This window comes from Canis lupus, chromosome 17 (assembly GCF_011100685.1).
Source record: "Canis lupus familiaris isolate Mischka breed German Shepherd chromosome 17, alternate assembly UU_Cfam_GSD_1.0, whole genome shotgun sequence".
NCBI classification, from domain to species: Eukaryota; Metazoa; Chordata; class Mammalia; order Carnivora; family Canidae; genus Canis; species Canis lupus.
Window position 1 is genome coordinate 17,775,770 of NC_049238.1, and position 21,304 is coordinate 17,797,073.

Consider the following 21,304-nt stretch of genomic DNA (forward strand, 5'->3'; position numbering starts at 1 on the left):
CACATGACCATAAAAGTAGGGGTAGAATGTGCCCCAATCGTGTTTGCCTTTAACTAAATCCCCAGAATAACTATCTTGCTCCTTTTAAGTAGCTTGGAGATGAAAGATGACTGCATAGGTCTATTTATGTGTTACAGACGACCAAGGGTTTTGATTTACTTCCTTGTGTCCCTTTTAGCCTAACTCTTCCTAAGACTGGGAAAACAGTAGGTGTTTAATAAATTTAGGTTGAATTTGGCTTAGTTGTTTTATATATAGATATGGATATCCTCACAAACAGAGCTTGAGAAGTGAGTCACAGGGTCTAATTTTTGCAGAAAAATTCAGAACAGCTTCTGATTAGTGAGTTGGTTCCATTTCCCAAGAAATCACCTTAACCTTTAAACACAGAAGGTCAGCGTCTCCTCTCTCTGCTCATGCATAATTCCCCCTGCCCTCTGCTCTTCAGTGCCTCAGCAACCCACCCGAGAGAGACCGAGGGAGAGATGGAGTCAGCAGGAGGAAGAACACGGCCGCTCGGAGGCCCAGGCTGCCTCCGCGGGATTGACTCAGCCCTCAGAATATGTTGTCTCATTTGCTACATTATTAATAAAATTGCAAGAAGTTTGGGAGAAAACTTTTTTTCCCACCTAGAAAAATTAGCATTTACGCCACACACTGTGCAAACTTAGGAAGATGAACATCAATAAAATAGAAAATGTTCCCTTTGAATCTTATTCTGAAGCCAGTGCCAGCAGAGCACTTTGAAACAGTGAGGGAGTCAATAGCTCAGGTTGGGTAAGTCAGGGTCATCTGGGCACAGTGGGCAGCCCCAGTATGGGGGCCTGGGACAATCCAGCTAGCCCCCACTGTCTGCACCATTGTCTCAGATAGTGGGGTGCAGTGTTGGAAGTGATCCATGACAGACTTTGTTGTGGGGGTGGTGATAGCTCACAAGAGTAGAGAAGATGCAGATTTCCTGAAATGAGGCCAAGGTCAGGCAAGTTGGCTTGGTAATTTCCTGAAAGGCCCAGCTGGGCCTGCAGGGCCCAGCCTGCAGCTGGAGGGAGTCAGGTGAACTTAGGTGGGTAGAGGCGTCCAGGCAGGTCATTCTAATTAGTGGAACTAATTCATCATAGAACCCAGATTTCAGTAGCTTTTTTGCAGCCACGTCAAACAGCTAATGGGCCAAATGTGACCTCCTCATACAATCTTCCCTGACTCCCCCATTTAAAATAGCACCCCATTACATTTCCCATTGCCTTTGCTCTTACCACCCGTAGCCAGCTCATACCATAAACCCTACTTATTTGTCTTGCATAGTGTGTACTATATATCGCTTTGCATTACAGGACTAGAATGCAAGCTGCATAAAGATGATGTCACTTTATTCACTGCTGTGTCCCCAGCTCCTGGATCAGTGCCTGGCACCCAATTAATATTTACTGAACTTAAAAATAAATATATCCTGAGCTAAAACTCCTAAGTCTTTCCACGTGAACTGCTCATACACCAGCTTCCACTCATCTGTGTTTGCACAATTTTGAGTTTTTAACCAAAAATGCAGTATTTTATCTTTCAGGTTTTGATCCATTTAGCCAGTCTTTCAAGATTAGTAAGTCTTGATTCCAAGACAATTGTGGATCCTCTCACACTTGTTTCAATCCCCCAAAACCCTAGTGGCATGCCATTATCCCTTATCTGAGCCGTGGATAAACTAATGACCATAATAATGAGTTTCCTGCCAGTAGATATGTCCTCTCAAGGCCAGATTAATTGTTCTCAACCAGTTAAACCAGGAATCAACCAGACAGAGGCTCTCAGCCCTGGAATGGGACTTTAATATCAAGTTACCAGGCACACTGATTTTAAAGATAGGGCCACAATGGGGAAATGAGTGACAGTGACCTCTCTTTGACATCAAAGTATAGTGATGTTTTGTCACCCTTTCACTATTTTTTATATTCCCCATGAGTGAAATCATATGACTGTCCTTTTCTGATTGACTTGCTTCACTCAGCATAATACCCTCCAGTTCCATCCACATAGAAGCAAATGGTGGGTATTCGTCATTTCTAACAGCTGAGTAATATTCCACTGTATACGTAGACCACATCTTCTTTATCCATTCATCTGTCGATGGACACCAAGGCTCCTTCCACAGTTTGGCTATTGTGGACATTGCTGCTATAAACTTTGGGGTGCAGGTACTTCAGTCTTTCACTGCATCTGTATCTTTGGGGTAAATCCCCAGCAGTGCACTTGCTGGGTCATAGGGTAGCTCTATTTTTAACGCTTTGAAGCACCTCCACACACTTTTCTAGAGTGGCTATTCCAGTTCACATTCCCACCAACAGTGCAAGAGGGTTCCCCTTTCTCCACATCCTCTCCAACATCTGTTGTTTCCTGTCTTGTTGATTTTCCCCATTCTCACTGGTGTGAGGTGGTATCTTATTGTGGTTTTGTATTGTATTTCCCTGATGGCAAGGGATGCGTAGATTTTTCCATGTGCTTGTTGGCCATGTCTATGTCTTCCTCTGTGAGATTTCTGTTCATGTCTTTTGCCCATTCATAATTGGATTGTTTGTTTCCTTGCTGTTGAGTTTAATAAGTTCTTTATAGATCTTGGAAACTAGCCCTTTATCTGATAGGTCATTTGCAAATATCTTCTCCCATTCTGTAGGTTGTCTTTTAGTTTTGTTGACTGTATCCTTTGCTGTGCAAAAGCTTCTTATCTTGATGAAGTCCCAATAGTTCATTTTTGCTTTTGTTTCTTTTGCCTTCATGGATGTATCTTGCAAGAAGTTGCTGTGGCCAAGTTAAAAAATGGTGTTGCCTGTGTTCTCCTCTAGGATTTTGATGGATTCTTGTCTCACCGTTAGGTCTTTCATCCATTTTGAGTTTCTTTGTGTGTGTGGTGTAAGAGAATGGTCTAGTTTCATTCTTCTGCACGTGGCTGTCCAATTTTCCCAGCACCATTTATTGAAGAGACTGTCTTTTTTCCAGTGGATAGTCTTTCCTGCTTTGTTGAATATTACTTGACCATAGAGTTGAGGGGCCATTTCTGGGCTCTCTATTCTGTTCCATCGATCTATGTGTCTGTTTTTGTGCCTGAACCACACTGTCTTGATGATCACAGCTTTGTAGTACAACCTGAAATCCAGCATTGTGATGCCCCCGGCTCTGGTTTTCTTTTTCAATATTCCCCTGGCTATTCGGGTTTTTTTCTGATTCCACACAAATCTTAAGATTCTTTGTTCCAACTCTCTGAAGAAAGTCCATGGTATTTTGATAGGGATTGCTTTGAACATGTAGATTGCCCTGAGTAGCATAAACATTTCCACAATATTAACTCTTCCAATCCATGAGCATGGAATATTTTTCCATCTTGTCTCAATTTCTTTCAGAAGTGTTCTGTAGTTTTTAGGGTATAGATCCTTTACCTCTTTGGTTAGGTTTATTCCTAGATATCTTATGCTTTTGGGTGCAATTATAAATGGGATTGGCTCCTTAATTTCTCTTTCTTCAGTCTCATTGTTAGTGTATAGAAATGCCCTGATTTCTTGGCATTGATTTTGTATCCTGCCATGTTGCCAAATTGCTGTATGAGTTCTAGCACTTTTGGGGTGGAGTCTTTTGGGTTTTCTACATACAGTATCATGTCATCTGTGGAGAGAGTTTGACTTCTTCTTTGCCAATTTAAATGCCTTTTATTTCTTTTTGTTGTCTGATTGCTGAGGCTAGGACTTCTAGTACTATGTTGAATAGCAGTGGTGAGAGTGGACATCCCTGTCATGTTCCTTATCTGAGGGGAAAGGCTCTCAGTTTTTGCCTACTGAGAATATTTGCTGTGGGCTTTTCATAGATGGTTTTTAAGATGCTAAGGAAATGTTCCCTCTATCCCTACACTCTGAAGAGTTTTGATCAGGAATGGATGCTGTATTTTGTCAAATGCTTTCTCTGCATCTATTGAGAGGATCATATGGTTCCTGTTTTTTCTTTTGTTGATATGATCTATCATGTTGATTGTTTTATGAGTGTTGAACCAACCTTGCATCTTGGGGATAAATCCCACTTGGTTATGGTGAATAGTCTTCTTAATGTACTGTTGGATCCTATTGGCTAGTATCTTGTTGAGAATTTTTGCATTTGTGTTCATCAGGGATATTGGTCTATAATTCTCCTTTTTGGTGGGGTCTTTGTCTGCTTTTGGAATTAAGGTGATGCTGGTCTCATAAAACGAGTTTGGAAGTATTCTGTCCCTTTCTATCCTTTGGAATAGCTTTAGTAGAATAGGTATTACAATCCAATCATGAAATGGGAAAAAGACATGAACAGAAATTTCACCAAAGAAGACATAGACATGGCCAACATGCACATGAGAAAAATCTCCGCATCCCTTGCCATCAGGGAAATACAATACAAAACCACAATGAGATACCACCTCACACCAGTGAGAATGGGGAAAATCAACAAGACAGGAAACAACAGATGTTGGAGAGGATGTGGAGAAAGGGGAACCCTCTTGCACTGTTGGTGGGAATGTGAACTGGAATAGCCACTCTAGAAAAGTGTGTGGAGGTTCCTCAAAGTGTTAAAAATAGAGCTACCCTATGACCCAGCAAGTGCACTGCTGGGGATTTACCCCAAGGATACGGATGCAAAGACTGAGATACCTGCACCCCAAAGTTTATAGCAGCAATGTCCACAATAGCCAAACTGTGGAAGGAGCCTCGGTGTCCAACGACAGATGAATGGATAAAAAAGATGTGGTCTACGTATACAGTGGAATATTACTCAGCTGTTAGAAATGACGAATACCCACCATTTGCTTCGATGTGGATGGAACTGGAGGGTATTATTCTGAGTGAAGTAAGTCAATCGGAGAAAGACATTCATCACATGGTTTCACTCATATGGGAAATATGAAAAATAGTGAAAGGGATCATAGGGGAAAGTAGAGAAAATAAGTGGGAAAAATCAGTGAGGGAGACAGAACATGAGAGACTCCTAACTCTGGGAAATGAACAATGGGTAGCAGAAGGGGAGATGGGCGTGGGGATGGAGTGACTGGGTGATGGGCACTGAGGGAGGCAGTTGACGGGATGAGCACTGGTGTTATGTTATATGTTGACAAATTTAACTCCAATTAAAAAAATATGCAAAAAATAAAAATAAAAATAAAAATTTTAAAAACTATAGTGATGAGTTCATAAAGCCTCAGCTTCTCAGTGATAAGTAGGATCTTTCATAGCAACAAACTTCCAAGGTGGCCTGGGAGGAATCCTCCATCATCCATACCAGAAAGGTAGGTTCCATCCACAAAAGCAAGCTCTTCTTTCTCTTTTCCCATCCAGGTGTGGCCCATGAGCAATAGCTGGCAAGACTGGGAAGCCTGCCCCGGACCCTTGGCCTTGCACTTCCTCATCCTATCCTTCTTCTTCTTCTTCCTGAGTCTGCAATGCTCTCCTGTTCTCTTCCTTCTTCACACCGAGATGTGTAAACTTATTTAGATAAAGCAGAAAGCCAAGAAACACAGCAATAACCTAGGCCAACAAATACTCAAAGAAAAGGGAGGCTTCTTGATGCTCTTGAGAGCATATAATTCTTTGGCTTTCAGTGACTAGTACAGTATTTAAGGAAAATGTGTCTGAAAAGCCAGAAATGTCAAGGTATAGGGAAGAGCCAGTCACAATATGTATTTGGTGAATGAGTGAATGAATGAATGAACGAATGACTTTGCTATATGAAACAAAGTAAATGGAAGTAATAATGGAAACTGTTGGTGTTCTCTTAGACTTATCTTGGTTTGTGTGGGGACACCAGGAGAAATAATGGCCACTGCCTCCATACTTCAAGGAAAGCATAGGCAAGGAAAGTCCAACATTGGGGTACAATCCACATTCCAGAGGTTGCTATGGGGCAAAGGGAGCTGGCATGCAGCTGAGGCCACATCCTACCTTACCCTTCTTACCCTATTCTGCTTTCCTTGTACCCCCTGCTCCCGAGAGCACCTCCTCCATTAATCACATTCTGAAGGATCCCATCTCAGGTTCTGCATCAAGAGGACCTGACCTGACACGGCATGCATCTACAACACAGGACCTAGTGCTTTGTACTAACTCTGGCCCCTGACCCCCCATTAAAATTCCTCCCACCCTGCCCCCATCACTGATACCCAGAGCTCAGTGTCACCAGGCTTCTACTTCTGCCGACCTCCCAGGCTCCACAGCCACAATATGATGGCAGATGGACCACTCACTCACCATAATGCAGAGACATTCAGAAGTAGCATCTGGAGCCCTAGTCTCAAACCCAAGATGAGCAGCTTATCTCCTGAACCCAAGCAAGACATAAGACTTCCAGTTATAGGAGCAGAACCTGCTGTCCCAGTCATTAAATACTCATGGAACAAATTTGGAGAAGAGGGAGGGACAGGTGGTAAGACCAGAAATATGAAAATGAGACAAAAGGAAAGAGTCACACAAGCTTATCTTAAAAATTCCTTGGTGGGGGGATCCCTGGATGGCTCAGTGGTTTAGCGCCTGCCTTAGGCCTAAGGCATGGTCCTGGAGATCCGGAATCGAGTCCCGCATCAGGTTCCCTGCATGGAGCCTGCTTCTCTGCCTGTGTCTCTGTGTGTGTGTGTGTCTCATGAATGAATAAATAAAATCTTTAAAAAAACAAAAAACAACAACAAAAAAAACTCTTGGGTGGGTCTCCTCCTCCTCTTTCCCATTTCACCCGGGAAAGCAGCAACTCAGGCTGCCTCTGACACTGCCACCTCCCCTGGATCCCCTCTGGGAGGCTGAGAAGGAAGCACATGCTCTGGGGTCAGAAGATCTGACCTTAACCCATTCAGCTACAGATTCAAAACAACTTCAAATTATAGGCCCAATCAGACCACCCAATATGGTCTGGAATTATGCGTGCAACCCAAGCACCGAGACCCCTCAATGCTAGCAGTTCACCCCTTCCTCCTCCACCGAACACCCACCACTCACCCACCTGGTTTTCCACCACCTTCTTCATCCTCCCACTTCACAGAACTGTACAAGACAGCAGACGAACTCCTGAGTCTCCTGTTTGCATACACACACAGCACATCCACAGCCCCCACAAATAGACATACGACACACACACTCCCTACATCTCCACCCTTGTCTCCTCCTAAAAAGGTGGAAGGGGGCTCACCCACCTTGCCTCCTGGCACACCCCCTTCAGGTGCCTGCCCTTCCCTCCCACACCTCCGACCCCTTCAGCTCTGCAGGCTCCATCCTGGGAGAATCTTACTGTGCCAGAGTTTTACCCCTTAAAAAAAATTGGAAAGACTCACAGGACTTGTACTCACCTGCTGCCTGCAGTGAGAACAGAAAGCGCCAGATGGGCGCCCTCACCTTCCTCCCACACACACACACACACACACCTGGTGGATCCCCTCCAGCCGACACCACGAAGGGCACCTCCTGTGCTTCGGGTCTGCACCCCCACCTCCTAAGCCAGGTCTCTTTTCTCTCTATTAATCCTCTCTGAATATTTAACTTTTTCCTTTGCCAGCTTCTCTTCCTCTCCGCCTCTTGAAGTCTGGTTCTTCAGCCTCTGGCTCCCTGGCTCCCAGCACGTGTACCCACAACCCCCCCACACCTGGGTCTCCAGCCAAGCCTCAGGCCTGAGCACACCACAGGTGTGTCAACTTCCCCACAGACAGGGACCTTAAATAAAGCTTACCCAGAACTGAAATTCTCCCCCCCACCTTGCTCTTTATCTTCAATGTCACATTTTAAGAAATTACCATTTCCAGCCAGCCCCTTGTCCAAACTAGAGACACCTGGACATGGTCCTTGCCCCCTTGACCTTTAACCTCCTCCTCCCTTAACCAATAAACCTTCAAGTCTTATTTCTAGGTCTCCAGATACGCCTCTTCCTCTGCATTAGCTGAACACCCCCCCCCCCCCATCACACCCTCCAGCACTGAAAAAGCGTCTGTCCTAGCCTAGCCAGGGGCCCACCCCATTCCCACTGCAGCTAGATGGCTCTAAAATAGGAATTGCAGCTTTCTACTGTCTCCTTAAACCCTTTCCTGAGTATCTGCCCACACCCCCAACACACACGGTCCTCCTCCCAGGAGAAACAGACTCAGAGAAGAGAAATTGAGCAGACTGCAGCAAATCCAGGGGCAGGAAAATTATTGATTCGTGCATTTGTTCGTTCATTAAATTATACCTTCAGAACTTGGAGTTAGTCCTTCTGGGAGGCTCCAGGCCCAAGCACTTAGTTTCCCTGTTGATTTCCTTCATAGCACTTACCTCTGTTTGTTATTGTTCTCTTTGATTCCCTGTTTTTATGCTTTTTAAAAAATCTATCTCTCCTCTAAGAATGTAAGCTCCTTAAAAAAACAGGTACAGACTGGGTATCTGATAAAGGTACCCACAGCCCCTAGAACAAAGCAAGGCATAAGGCAGTCCCCCAGTAAATGTTCACAGAGTAAATAAAGGCATGCACGAATAACTAAACCGACACATGGCAGTTTCCGTGCACAGTCAGTTCTACCACCGTTTGCCATCATCTGTCGCCAATTATATATCAAGTACCTACCATGCTTGGAGCACAGGTGGCATGAGGTGGCACCAGCAACACAGATACAGAACATGTGATCTCCACACCCGAGTCTGTCTAGGGAGGGAGAAAACTGTGATGTAAAGGCTGGAGCACCAGCAGTGTGACCAGAACCCCGCAAGCCCAGGGGTTGGCCTCCCCTGGAGTATGCCCAACAGAGCGGCCAGCCTCAGGGAGTGAGCCACTGCAGCCCAAAGGAGCAGGGAGCAGGGAGCTGGGCCCTAGGACTGTTCCCACTCTCCTGCCTTACGTTTATCCAGACCCCAGATACTCATTCATGGGCCAGTCCCCAACAGCCCTTAGCCTCCTGTAAGGACAGAAGAACAGAAGTGAGTTTAAAAAAAGAAATAAAGAGGGGCACATGCACGGCTTGTGGCTCAGTTGGTTGAGTGTCCTACTCTTGGTTTCAGCTCAGGCCATGATCTCAGGGTCATGGGATCAAGCCCCATGTTGGGCTCTTTGCTCAGCAGAGTCTGCTTAAGATTCTCTCTCCCTCCCTCTCCCTTTGCTCCTCCCCCCACTCACAATGGCTCACTAGCACTCTCTCTCTCTAAACTAAATAAATAAATATTTTTTTAAAAAGACTTTTTTTTTTTCAGTGCAGAAGTCACTCTTCTGCTTAAAACCCTCCTCAGCTTCACTCACATTGAAAATAAAATCCAAATGCCATGTTCAATCTCCAAAAGCCCTGGATGATTTGGTATCTGCCTCTGTAGACTGGATTCAGCTACACATCTCTTTTTTTTGTATGTGAAAACACCAGTCTTTTAGCGCCAGGGCCTTTGCCCTAGCTGTTCCCTCCACCTGGATGGCTTTGTCCTCTGATCTTCACCAGGTTGGGTCCTTCTTAGCATTCCACTTAAACGTCACCTCAGCAAAGGTTATGCCTCCTTGGCTCCCCATAGCATCCTCTCTCTATTACATTCCTGGGTTTTAGTCGACTTCTACATAATCCTTACCACCATCTGAATCTTTCATGTTCAATTTTTTTTTCTGAATTCCCCTAATTAATAGTTTTCTATTGCTGCATCTCAAATCACCACAAACTCAGCTGCTTATTCTGTGCATCAGAAGTGACTGAGTTCTCTGGCAAGGTCTCACAAGAGATGTCGGCTGGGCTGCATCCTCATCTGGAGCCTAAGGTCCTCTTCCAGGCTCCTGTGGTAGTGGCAGGATTTGCTCCCTGCAGGTGTGGGACTAGGGTTTCCATCTCCTAACTGGCTGTCCCTAGAGGCTGCCCTTAGCTCCTAGGGACCGCCCACCTTCCTTGTCATGTGGTCCTTCTACCTTCAAAGCCAGAAACAGAGAATCTTCATCACATCCAGCCCCCATCACACTTTGAATCTCTCCCACGAGGAAGAACTAAGTCCATTTGGAGGGATTACCTAATTATGTCAGACACACCCAGAACAACCCCTTTTAAAATCAACTGTGCCATAAAATACAACCTAGTCACAAAACTGAAAGTCCCATCATATTCACAATCTACATCCACACTCAAGGGGACAAGGTTATACCAGACATGTACACCAGAGGTAAGAATCTTGATGGCCGTCACAGAATACCTGCCACACCTGCTAGAGTAGAACTTCACTTGCCTTGTTATCTCTGCATCCCAAGGCCCAGGACAGTGCCCCCAACCCCATGCAGAGTAGGTGGGGAAAATGAGAATATTGCACAGCACAAAGTGGGAAACCAACAGAATTACTCATTGACTGGAGGTGACCAAGGCCCAGGAGCCTGACCAGCCCATGCTGTGTCTGTCCAGCCCAGGGACCAAGAGAATCAGAACCCACACACCCAAACCAGTCATGGTCCACCCATGTACTGCAGCATGTTATCAGCTGCCTCTGGCCTAAAATAGTTCAAACATGGAGAGGATGCTCATTAAGTATTTTTTCACTTATGAATGAAATAAAAGGAGGAAAGTAATATCTTCTGGAAGCTAGAGATAGAAAGAGTTGGAAGGATTGGAGAAGAGGAGCAGAACCATAGCTGTGAGCCAACCAAGTACCTCTCAGCTCTCACAGACTTCTCTTACAGTCTGTACAGACCTAGGCAACACCTGCCTTCCAAGTACCAGGTGCCATCCAACCCCACCTCCTCCAGGAAGCCTCTCTGACTGCTAGCCCAAGGTCCTCGCACAGAATGCCTACCTAACACACATGGCCCTCTTCAGAGGGCTGCCTTTTGACATCTCTCTCCTATTGTGAATAGCAGGCCAAATCCCATGTGCTATTTGTAGTTTGCCAAGCCTGTGTCTCAAGCCTCTGCCTCATCCCCACCTTCCTTTGGAAAAGGGCCACCTCACCCAACTGTGTCTCTACCCAGGGCACAGTGAGTACATTCTGGATGGGCAGATTCTTTGGGACCCACTTGGTGGCTTGGAATTGAGATCTGCTGCAAGCAGCAAGTAGGTAGTGGGAGTTAGCCTGGCCTAGGGTAGTCATGGGGCTAAGTATGCTGGGCAGGGTGGTAGTGAGCAGTGAAGACCAGAAGGTCAAAGAGGGCATGGAGAAGGAGAAGGAAGAAGGCCACCAGACCAAGAGAGCTAGTTGTTGTTAGAGCAGTGTGAGGACCCATATCCAATCAACTGGCCATCTCTGCTCATTGCTTTTGCCAAAACCTTTCAGAAGGGCCACAGGCACCCGGAATTCAAGTAAGAAGGGATTCTCCTTCAAATAAGAAGGGATTCTCCTTATTTTCCAGTGGAAGTAGTGGTCAGTGTTGGAGACAAAATGTTGAAGATAAAATGATACAGTGATATTGCTGATGGGGGAGATTTATCTTGCCCTCAACATCCAAGGGAATAAAGGAAAATGACCTGATATGCTAGTAGGTTAAAAGGTGACTGTGAGCCTGTGAGTGAGAGCGTCACCAACACATAAGGCCCATGTGGCTTATGTAGGTAATGAAGGTAATGCTCATGCTGTGGGTTCAAGAAAGAACCTAAGATGGGTCAAAAATACACTGTACTCCCAAGTCTGATTCTGGGCTCCCACCAGGGACACTGGCACTTAGGGAGAGGTCAGAAGGCAGCCTCAAAGGTGAGGAGCAGGTGGCAGCAGAGCCTGGGAGAAAAGGAGGCTGGGATTATTCATCAGGGGAAGACAGGCACACCAGATTTAACACAATCTTCAGGTATCAGAAGAGCTCTCAGGCAGTGCAGGCTAAGTCTTGGCAGTGGCTACTGAGGATGGAACAAGGAAAAAAACTTAATCCACAGCATAAGGGATTTAGGATAGAATTTCCTGATGGTGAAGGTTGTTAAAAGTTGCAATGAATGGTCTAGAGAGAGATTCAGGTCTGCTCTGGAAGCTTTTACAAGTAGAAGAGATTATCCTCTGGCAGGGCAGCTTATCTCTAATCCTGCCTGAAGGCAGGGGAATGGACACAATGACCTCAGGGTCTCCTTCAGACTTGGAAAGCAGGTCTTCTTGTCTGCAGACCAGCCAACACTGCTATGCAGGTGATGTACTTTAAGGAAGGCCCAGAGCATTCCCAGAAATAACAGAGGAGCCGACCCATGTGAGATATTCTTTCCTTTTTCTATTTTGTAGCCACAGCTGCCTTGCAGCGATGACCAAGTTCCTCTATAATCTCAGCTCTGATCAAGGCAATTTAGACAAGAAAGCCAAAAGTAGCCACAAGACCATGCAGAGACAGATTACACTGTGCTCTGCAAAGCACCCCAGACAATTGAGCCATGGTTGTGATCTTCTCCATGGAGGGCTCTGCCTCTAACAGGCCACATGAAAAACATGCTGGTCCAGCCAGGTTGGAGCAAGAGGAAACCCGGGGAATTTCCAGCCTGAGGCAGCCAGCCTCGCTATGCTCCAATCCCACTTCCTGTGAGTCAAGTGACATGCCTTCTGAGAATCCCACCTGCACCCAGCTATTCAGCATGGGGGCTGGGGAAGAAAAGGAATGGTCGTATGCATGAGCTGGGAGACAGTGCTATGAGTCATGGCACAGATGGAGAGCATTAATGGATCTGCGGAGCACCAGCTGGATGCCCTCAGAAGGCTTCTGGGCTGGTACTGAGCTCAGAGGAAGGGTAAAAGTGAGGACAGAGAACACCGAGAATTTTCTGAAGTGGTTTTCAAAGATTCTGCACACATAACTGAACAACTCTAAGGGCCATGGCTGAGTCGATGTTTTCTGTAAACCAGAAAGACAAAGAAGGCATGTCCTTTGGCTTTCTGGAGCCTGGGGTCTGCCTCTGTGCAGTGTTCAACCAAAGTTGCAAGAGGGCACATCTCTTATTTTCAAGTCTTACTTTCAAGTGAAGAAGCAATTGCCAAACCCCTAGCCCTTTATCTTCACTGAGCTGAATTCTTCATCCCTACTGTTTCTTTCTTAAAACTCAGCTGATGTCCTTCCGGTGCCTTTTCTTTGCCCTTCATGTCTCGGCTTCACATCTTCTGCATGATTCCTACCAGCCCCACCATTGTTTTCCACCAGTCAGCACTTAAAGTCCACAACTCCATGCCTCCCTCCCCCATGACAAACTGGGCCTTGGGGCCAGTGCCCTCCCTTCAAGGGCACTTTTCCTTCTGGAGGCTTAAACACCAGTCTTCTGGACACGTCTATCAACTGCACCACCCTCAGTTACCATAGGTTTGGGACTATAGTAAATGACCATGGATAAATAGCAGAAAGAAGCACAGAAATGTATTATTCTGCCCATTGCAAATGCTAGGAACAGGCAGGAACTTGTTGCAAAAGCATATTAAGCATGCAATCAGCTGCATCTTTGTGCCCAAATAAAGCTATTTTCATTTCATAAAGCAAGAGAGCAAGTCAAGTCATTAGGGAAATAGAAATGGGGAACTTAACTGCCTAATTGGAAGCTCTATTGCACTTGCAAAGTACCTTTGGTTTTTCTAAAAATTCAAGGGAAACACATTGAGCTTATAATTGCAGATAGATCGATGCCACATTTCTTCCTGCATTAGCACACAAGGAAAGTCCCTTCCTGTGGGCTCATCCCAGCCCCTACTAGCTGTGTACACAGCAGTGTGGGACCAGAAGGAAACAGGCTGGCTCATAAATGCAGGAAAAAGTGAAAGGAGAGCAAAAGTTGTCTTCCTTCCCACGGAAGGCAAAAGCCCATGGCCACAGTACTTTTCTAGCTGTTGTAGTGTTAACTCTTCTTCATCGTAATAAGAATTTTAGTGTGTCTGGCTTTTATATTAGACATTTCCTTTGTGCATGGTGCAACTCAAAGCTAAGCTATCTCTCTGAGCTTCAGTGACTTCATCTGTAAAATTCAAGGGTCAAGCATGCTCAGTGGTTACAGCCCTGGATTCCACAGAAGTGCCTTGGAAGCCACTGAGGGGTGGGGGCCACATGGGAGATGGGACCAGGAAAGGGACCAAGTTGATCATATTCTAGTCCTTCCCTCCCTGCCCACTCCAGTAAGAATGCACCCCACCCTTTGTACCTGTGTAGTATTTTGGAATGCCTCATAAGATATTATTTGGTGGGGGCAGAAGGCAAGGTTGCTTAAATACACACATTACACACACAGGGAATCCACTGAACATGATAGCCTCTGTGGTCAACTCCAGAAGAAATTCAAGCTTGAGGTTCCTAATCTCACTGAGTTAATGAGAGAAGCCCTTGTTTAATGGCTTAGAAGCCTGTTTATAGAACCCATTTGCTGGTGGAATCTCTGAAGTACATATTGCAGGAGCTCAGAGAGTAGGAAGTATGCCTAGGAGTATGCTTCCTGAGAAGGTCAGGCTTGACCTGCTGGTTGATCCTGCACAAAGGGCTATTTTGAGATAGAACAAGGGCATTTCCTGCCTCACATACTTTTTGATGGAGAACTCCTCTAAACTTTTTTCCCAATGCATTTAACATAAGTTGAGGAAATGAGAACATTCAGATTTACCTGGATGCTCATTTAAGCCGGTCCTCATACAGATAAGGTCTTTTTATCTAGGACATCTCTGTCTGAGAGATTGAGGGGCATTTATCAGCACAGGACCTTCCAATGAAGAAAAGCACATGGCATCAGCAGAAAGTACCAGATAAATATTCCTCTCAGAGTTAACATCACATCATTTCTGAAAATCCCCAAACAGCCCCCAAACCCAAGGAATGGAACTCTTTAACAGTTGAATATTGGGTACTCTGGGTGCACATGGAAGGGACATCTAAAGCCTCTGGGCACAATGAGCTGCCATGTCCCCTCAAAAAGCCAGCCTTGCAAACATAAAAGGGCTCAGCCTTGCCTCTGTCTTCTGATCCCCAGGGTGGCTTCACATTGCACGCTGATGGGCACCTCCCCACTCTGCAGCCACCTTTATCTTAGGAGAGGAACAGATAAGAAGATAAAGTTAAGAGGCCCTTTTTACCCTGCTCTCCAGGAATGACACCCAGGCCTCAGGCCTGTGGTTGTAGGAACACACATTTCCACCAGAGTGAAGGAGGAAACCAGCCCAACAGGCACGTGTCATGCCACCCTAAGTGTGATGGTCCCTGACTGCATCAGAAACAGAACCACGGGCATATAATAGAGAACCTGAGGCCATCCCACCCAGTCCTCTCTGAAGCACACGAGCTGGGCACTCACTTTTTTTTTTTTTTTGATTTTTTTTTTTATTGGAGTTCGATTTGCCAACATATAGTATGACACCCAGTGCTCATCCTGTCAAGTGCCCCCCTCTGGGCACTCACTTCTCCGTCCTTAAGCTCATCTGTAGGGAGCCTTGCATGGTCAGACACTGGACTGCTCTCCCAGGTAGGAGACGGCTGCATTTGCACGGGCAGCAGGCACTGGTCTTATAACAACCAAAACCGTAGGTTCCCACAAAGATTCTAACCCGAACAGAGACAACATGTCCCCTGGAGAAATGAAGGACGTGGAGAGAGGAAGAGGAGAAAACCAGAAGTAACAGTGATGAATGGCGAGTCTTGTTTGCTGGGCTAGTTACTCCTGAGCCGTTTGCCGGTTGGCCCCATGTATTTTTAAAGCATACAGTTAAGGAGCATTTATTAAAATGTTTTCAAGTTGTCCTTCTAAAGAAGAGACCCTGACAGGCCACTCAGGATACTGCGAAGCTGGGTTAAACACTATTATCCCTGCAGCAACCATGGGGAGACAAGAGTATAATGGATTACCTTAATTTCCCAGAGACACGCGGTGAATTCATTACAGGGAGGAAGAAACGGAAAAGAAAAAGACAATCAGATTAAAGAGTCCTGAAGCTGGGCCGCCTTGCCAAGAAAGCCAACGAGTGTGAGGCAAGGAGAGCCGAGCCCCAAACCTCCGAGGGTACTGCTCCAAAACGCAGTCCTTGGAAACACAGACGCCTTTGGGAGCTCCAGATTCAAATGTGCAACAGAAACAAATGCACCACACACAAACCGTGAGGGCTCAGCAATCTGCCTCGCACCGCAGATTGGAAGAGGAGGGGGAAAATCATCCAGATCCTAATTTAGTTCAGGAGCTTGTTTTCTTACACTGACAAATCCTTCTAAAAATGATTTCCTGATTAGAGTCAAACGTCCAAGGCCAAAACTCTCGGAGACTGTGGTGCCGTCAGCATATTAATGGTGTTCCTTAGCAACTCTCTCTCCCCTCCACTTTTAGAAGAAACAACACCTCTGCCAGGACCCAGAAGCTGGAGAAGCCTCAGCACCTCTGATGATGCAGGCCTTGGAGGAAGGCACACCCGCTGGCTGGTGGTGGGACACAGGCAGGGACCACCAAGGCAGGTGCAGGGCTGTGCAGCCAGACGGCACAGGAGGACAGGTGAGGGGCCGCCTCATCTCTGACTCTCCACACTTGCAACTGTCACCTGCAACCTACCAACTTGAAATGCAAATCCTGATCTCACACAGAGCTGATGTCTTTTTCTCATCACACCTAAAGATGTGGAAATCGCTAAAGGAGGTCAAGTCGGTGACGAGTAAAGGAAGAGATTTCCCTGAACTGATTTTGTTTTTATAATGAACTTTGGAATTTTCAGAATTCGCTTGGAAGGAAATGAAAGTCAAGACTTTATTCGTCCATCAATGAAATACTTATTACACATGGGCAGGATGCCAGGTATTGCCTTTGTGTACTCTCAGTGATCACTGAGCACTACCAATGAACCAAAAGCTAGAAGGCACCATCAACTCCAACAATCTCATTTTCCAGATGAGCAAACTGAGGTTTGCTCGTGAGGTTGACCTCCCTGAGACATGTGTGATGTATTGACAGATCTAGAGCACGAAGCCAAGTATTTCCACCATGACTACTAATGCTCAGACCAGATGCTACAAAACTGGACTTGGATAGTCTCACTTTGAGAAGGGGAGAAGTGAAATTCAATTTGCCAATATTCACATCCTTAGAGGAAGTGATATTCATCTTAAGCCAAAACATATTGGTAAATTCTCTAATTTAGTCAGATGATGTCTCACTTTACATGATAAATGTTTCTAAAAAGTTGCATGCAAATCAAATTTTGGTAAATTGAATTACTTTTTTAAAAGCACAAGACAGATTGCTTTGTAAAGGAACCCTGGGCTGAAAATGAGAAATATTTCTGCAATTTAAATAATAACTACCTCCATAATTTATCTCTTCTGTAATTCATAATTTAATATTCTTTGGTTTTGTTTAGCATCACTTGTTTAAAACAAGAAAGATCTGTATTTATGCAGCTAGTGCCACCATGAAGTTTGAAGTACATTAATAATAGCTAATACTTTCCTTCTACATATCCTTAAGAACTAATAGGGAATTGGTATTCCCATTTGGCAGATGGAAAAAGTCAAGGCATAGAGTAAGGATAGATCCAAGATAGATCATGGAGAAGGTCAGTAATACAGATAGGAAACCCATATGTTTTTGGTTATGAATCCAACATTTTAACCTACTGGGTTAGGACATTGTAGGCAGCTATTATATTGGAATGCTCTAGAGAAACAGAACCAATAGGACACATGTAGCTATATGTAAGGGAAGATTTATTACAGGAATTGGCTCACGTGATTATGAAGGCTGAGATATGCATGATATGCCATCTGCAAGCTAGAGAACTGAGAAAGCCAGTGGTATAATTCAATCCAAGTCTGATAGCATGAAAAAGCTGGGGGGGAGGTGCTTTGCAAGGGAGGCAGAAGATGGGCCACTAATGTAACTTCCAGAGTCTGAAGGTCAGAGAACCAGGAGCTCTGATGTTTGAAAACAGGAAAAGATGGATGTCCCAGCTTAAGAAAAGAAAGTAAATCCATCCTTCTTCCATCTTGTTATTCCATTTGGGCCCCCAGTGTATTGGATGATGCCCACCCACACTGGTGAGGGTTGGTCTCCTTTACTCAATCTACTGTTTCAAATACTAATCTCCTCTGGAAACATCTTCACAGACATACCCGGAATAATGTTTTACCAGCTATCTGAGCATCCCTCAGCCCAGTCAAGTTTAAAAATTAACCATCACAACTATTTTCTCCAAGGGAGACATTCCCCGCATCCACAGATGTGGACTCCAAAGAAATTCATGAGCCATCTCAAAGGCGTATGTTTCAGAAATTCAAGACAATCTCATACTCTCCTCTCTGCTCAATTGCTTGACTCACTCAGGAACCATGGAGAGAAAAATAAAAAAAAAAAAAACCTCTCAATCAATCCATGACAATGTATCTCTATTGATTCCCCATCACAAATCCAACCCTCTGATTGTAGAGAAGAAAAAGGAAGAATACAGGCTCTGCCCTCAAGGATCCTTTGTCCACTTAGAGAAGCAAGGTCCACACACAAAATTACATTACAGTCCACACTGGTCTTTTCCACTAGACTGTAGAACCTAAGCTAAAAGACTCTCCTCTTTTGGCAGATGGAAAAAGTTTTTGTCATATTAGCACCTTTCCTTGGAAAAAGTCAGTACCCAGAGAATTTTTTGTCATATTAAATTATGAAAATGTGGGGAGATTGGGAAGGATGTTATCTGCAAATATCTGGAGAGATGATTACAATATATCGAATAAACATATTATTTGTACCTCCAGAATGAAATGGTCTCCTCTGCAATCTAGGAAGAAGAAGAATGCCAACATCACAGAGTTGTGTGGCTTAAGCGAACTAAAGCACTTAGCATGTCATTGGCACACAGTGAGCACTTAATAACTTTCATTTATATTGCAAGGGTCACAGACTGTGGTCACAGAAGAACTGGTGATACATCAACATGAAAAAGAATTTTCCAGAAGTATTCAGAGCTGCTCAGTCATGGAAGTTACTACATGGGCAGTGAGCCCTGCACAGAGGCTGGATGTTCATCCCTCAGTGAAGAATGTCAGGAAAAGTCCTGCTCTAGGTAGTAGTTGGCTGATAGTGCCAGTTCACTAACCTGGCTGAGATCCAGAATAATATAGACAGTGTTTTAAAAATAGACAGGTCTGGGCCAATCCAGACTTCTTCAGCAATTGTGGCAAGGCCCAGAAATTTGTGTTTTAATAAGCCTTCCAAGTGATTTTTATGTAGCTGATCAAGCAGAGTTCTAATTACCTAAGTTTGAGAACCATGTGTATAGATAAAGTTTATGTTCTCTTCCAAATTCTGAGGCTCTACACATCCTTCATCTATCCAGAATAGTGTCATAGAAAATTATACAAGTTGATAAAGTCAGAAAGATTGCATTCAAATCTCTGCTCTGCCAATTCCTATTTGTATGACTTAAAGCACCTTGATTATTGTCCCAAAGCCTCAGCTTTCCTCTCTATAAAATAGAGATAAAGAAGACTATCTAGTATGGAGGTTCTAGGGGGTTTTCTGGCCCATAATAAGTGCTCAATAAATATTTTATGAGCCTGATAGAAAAGTGCCTCTCAGAATTTGAGGAAAACAATAGGGATTTAACAAATGCCAGTTTCCTTTCTTCATCTCAGGCTTATGTATTATGTAGAGGAAAGTGAGTTCATCCAAACTAAGGAGATGGACAAAGATGAGAAAGTGAGACAGGAGAATTACGCATAGATGGAGATATCAGAAGAGCAGGAAAACAGATTGGAGAATTCCCAAAAAAGTCAAGAGGATTCCCAAAATTCAAAAAAAAAAAAAAAAAAAAAAGAACAGGGATAGAAAAAACACAATGTATTAAATTTAAGTAAGAAAGTAAAGAAAAATGAAAGTATCATATATCTTTCTGGATTTCATTGGGTGTTCTCAATCATTAAATCTGCATTTAGAAATATTTATATTTGTTGAAAACCAAGAGCCTTGGCGCACAGGGAGAATGAAAAGAGCAAGGGACGGGGTTTAATTAATCATCAACAGGCTGTCACTTTGACAACCAGAAGAATTGGAAAGTTACAAAGTACCAGCACCAAACAGCATCAATCACCCAACGATGGTAAATAAATTAATCAAAAATCATTGGGTACCAAAAGGTCTGGGGGAAAAATAAAAGGCAGAAGAGAAAAATGATCAGGAGCAGTAGGCAAGCAAAATAGCAGAGCTTGACCCTGTTAAAATGGAAGCCATGTACCCTGGCAGATGGCCAGCCCTCTGCCTGCAATGCCTCGCCCACCCCCAAGGAGAGGGCCAAACACAACTGGGTGCTAATGTTATATGGATGCTGCTGTCTTCACACTTATCACCCCTTCGTAGTGAATAGGAGATCCACTCAGTATCCCACACCCCAACAAAAAGGGAAAAACCATCATCCTTGACACTTAGGTCATCCTAAATATTACTTGGCTCAAAACCATTCCCTGACACATTCTTAAGCAGCCATATTTGTGTGTGAGGCAAAACCCACCTAACCTTCTGAGAACCACTTATGAATAGCCCCAGGCCAGCATAGACTACAAAAATCTCTCTTCTGTGATGCTTAGGGCCCTCCCTGATCCAGAATTATAATACCTAGCCCTCCCCTCCCCAACCTGGCCTATATTTCCCCAATTAATTCACTTTTTCTTTACCTGGCAAACAAGTGGCTGTAGAGGATATTAACCAGATCACTGACTTTTCCATTTTTTCCAATCAGGATTTAGATATTTACCCTTCCAAGTTCATACAGGATTCACAGGGCATGACTATGAATTAAAAGAATTGAACACCTGGATTTTCTTTGGACCACTCAGGTCATGAAATATTCCAGGGCAGCTAAACATGTGCTAGGGCTTGCACCCCACATTTTTTAAAGATATTTTTGACATGCCAGGTCACACATCCTTTACAATTCACCCACAACTGGTAATTTGCCATTTAATTCTACTTAACAGATACTCAGTGAGTACCCACAGGGTTCCGGGGATGATACAGAAATGAGTAGAGCCATGTCTCTGTATTCTGAGAACTCATAAACTAGTAAGAGAGACAAAGCCATCACAAATGACATGCTCTGGTCACTATGACCATGGTGACCACACAGAGACATAACAACGCACTATGGACCTAAGGACAGAAGCAACTCTCCTATGAGGCATCAGGAGAGGCTTGCTTGCTGGGGCGGGGCGGGGGGCAGTGGTTGTAGGTGATGCAAGAATTTGACATGACTTGGGACAAAGTCAAGACATAGGCAATGGAGATAGAAGGAAGGCATTTAAAACACAGAGATTGGGGGCACCTGGGTGGCTCAGTGGTTGAGCATCTGCCTTCAACTCAGGTTGTGATCCTGGCGTCCTAGTATTGAGCTCTGCATTGGGCTCCCAGCACGGAGCTTGCTTCTCCCTCTGCCTATGTCTCTGCCTCTGTGTGTGTGTG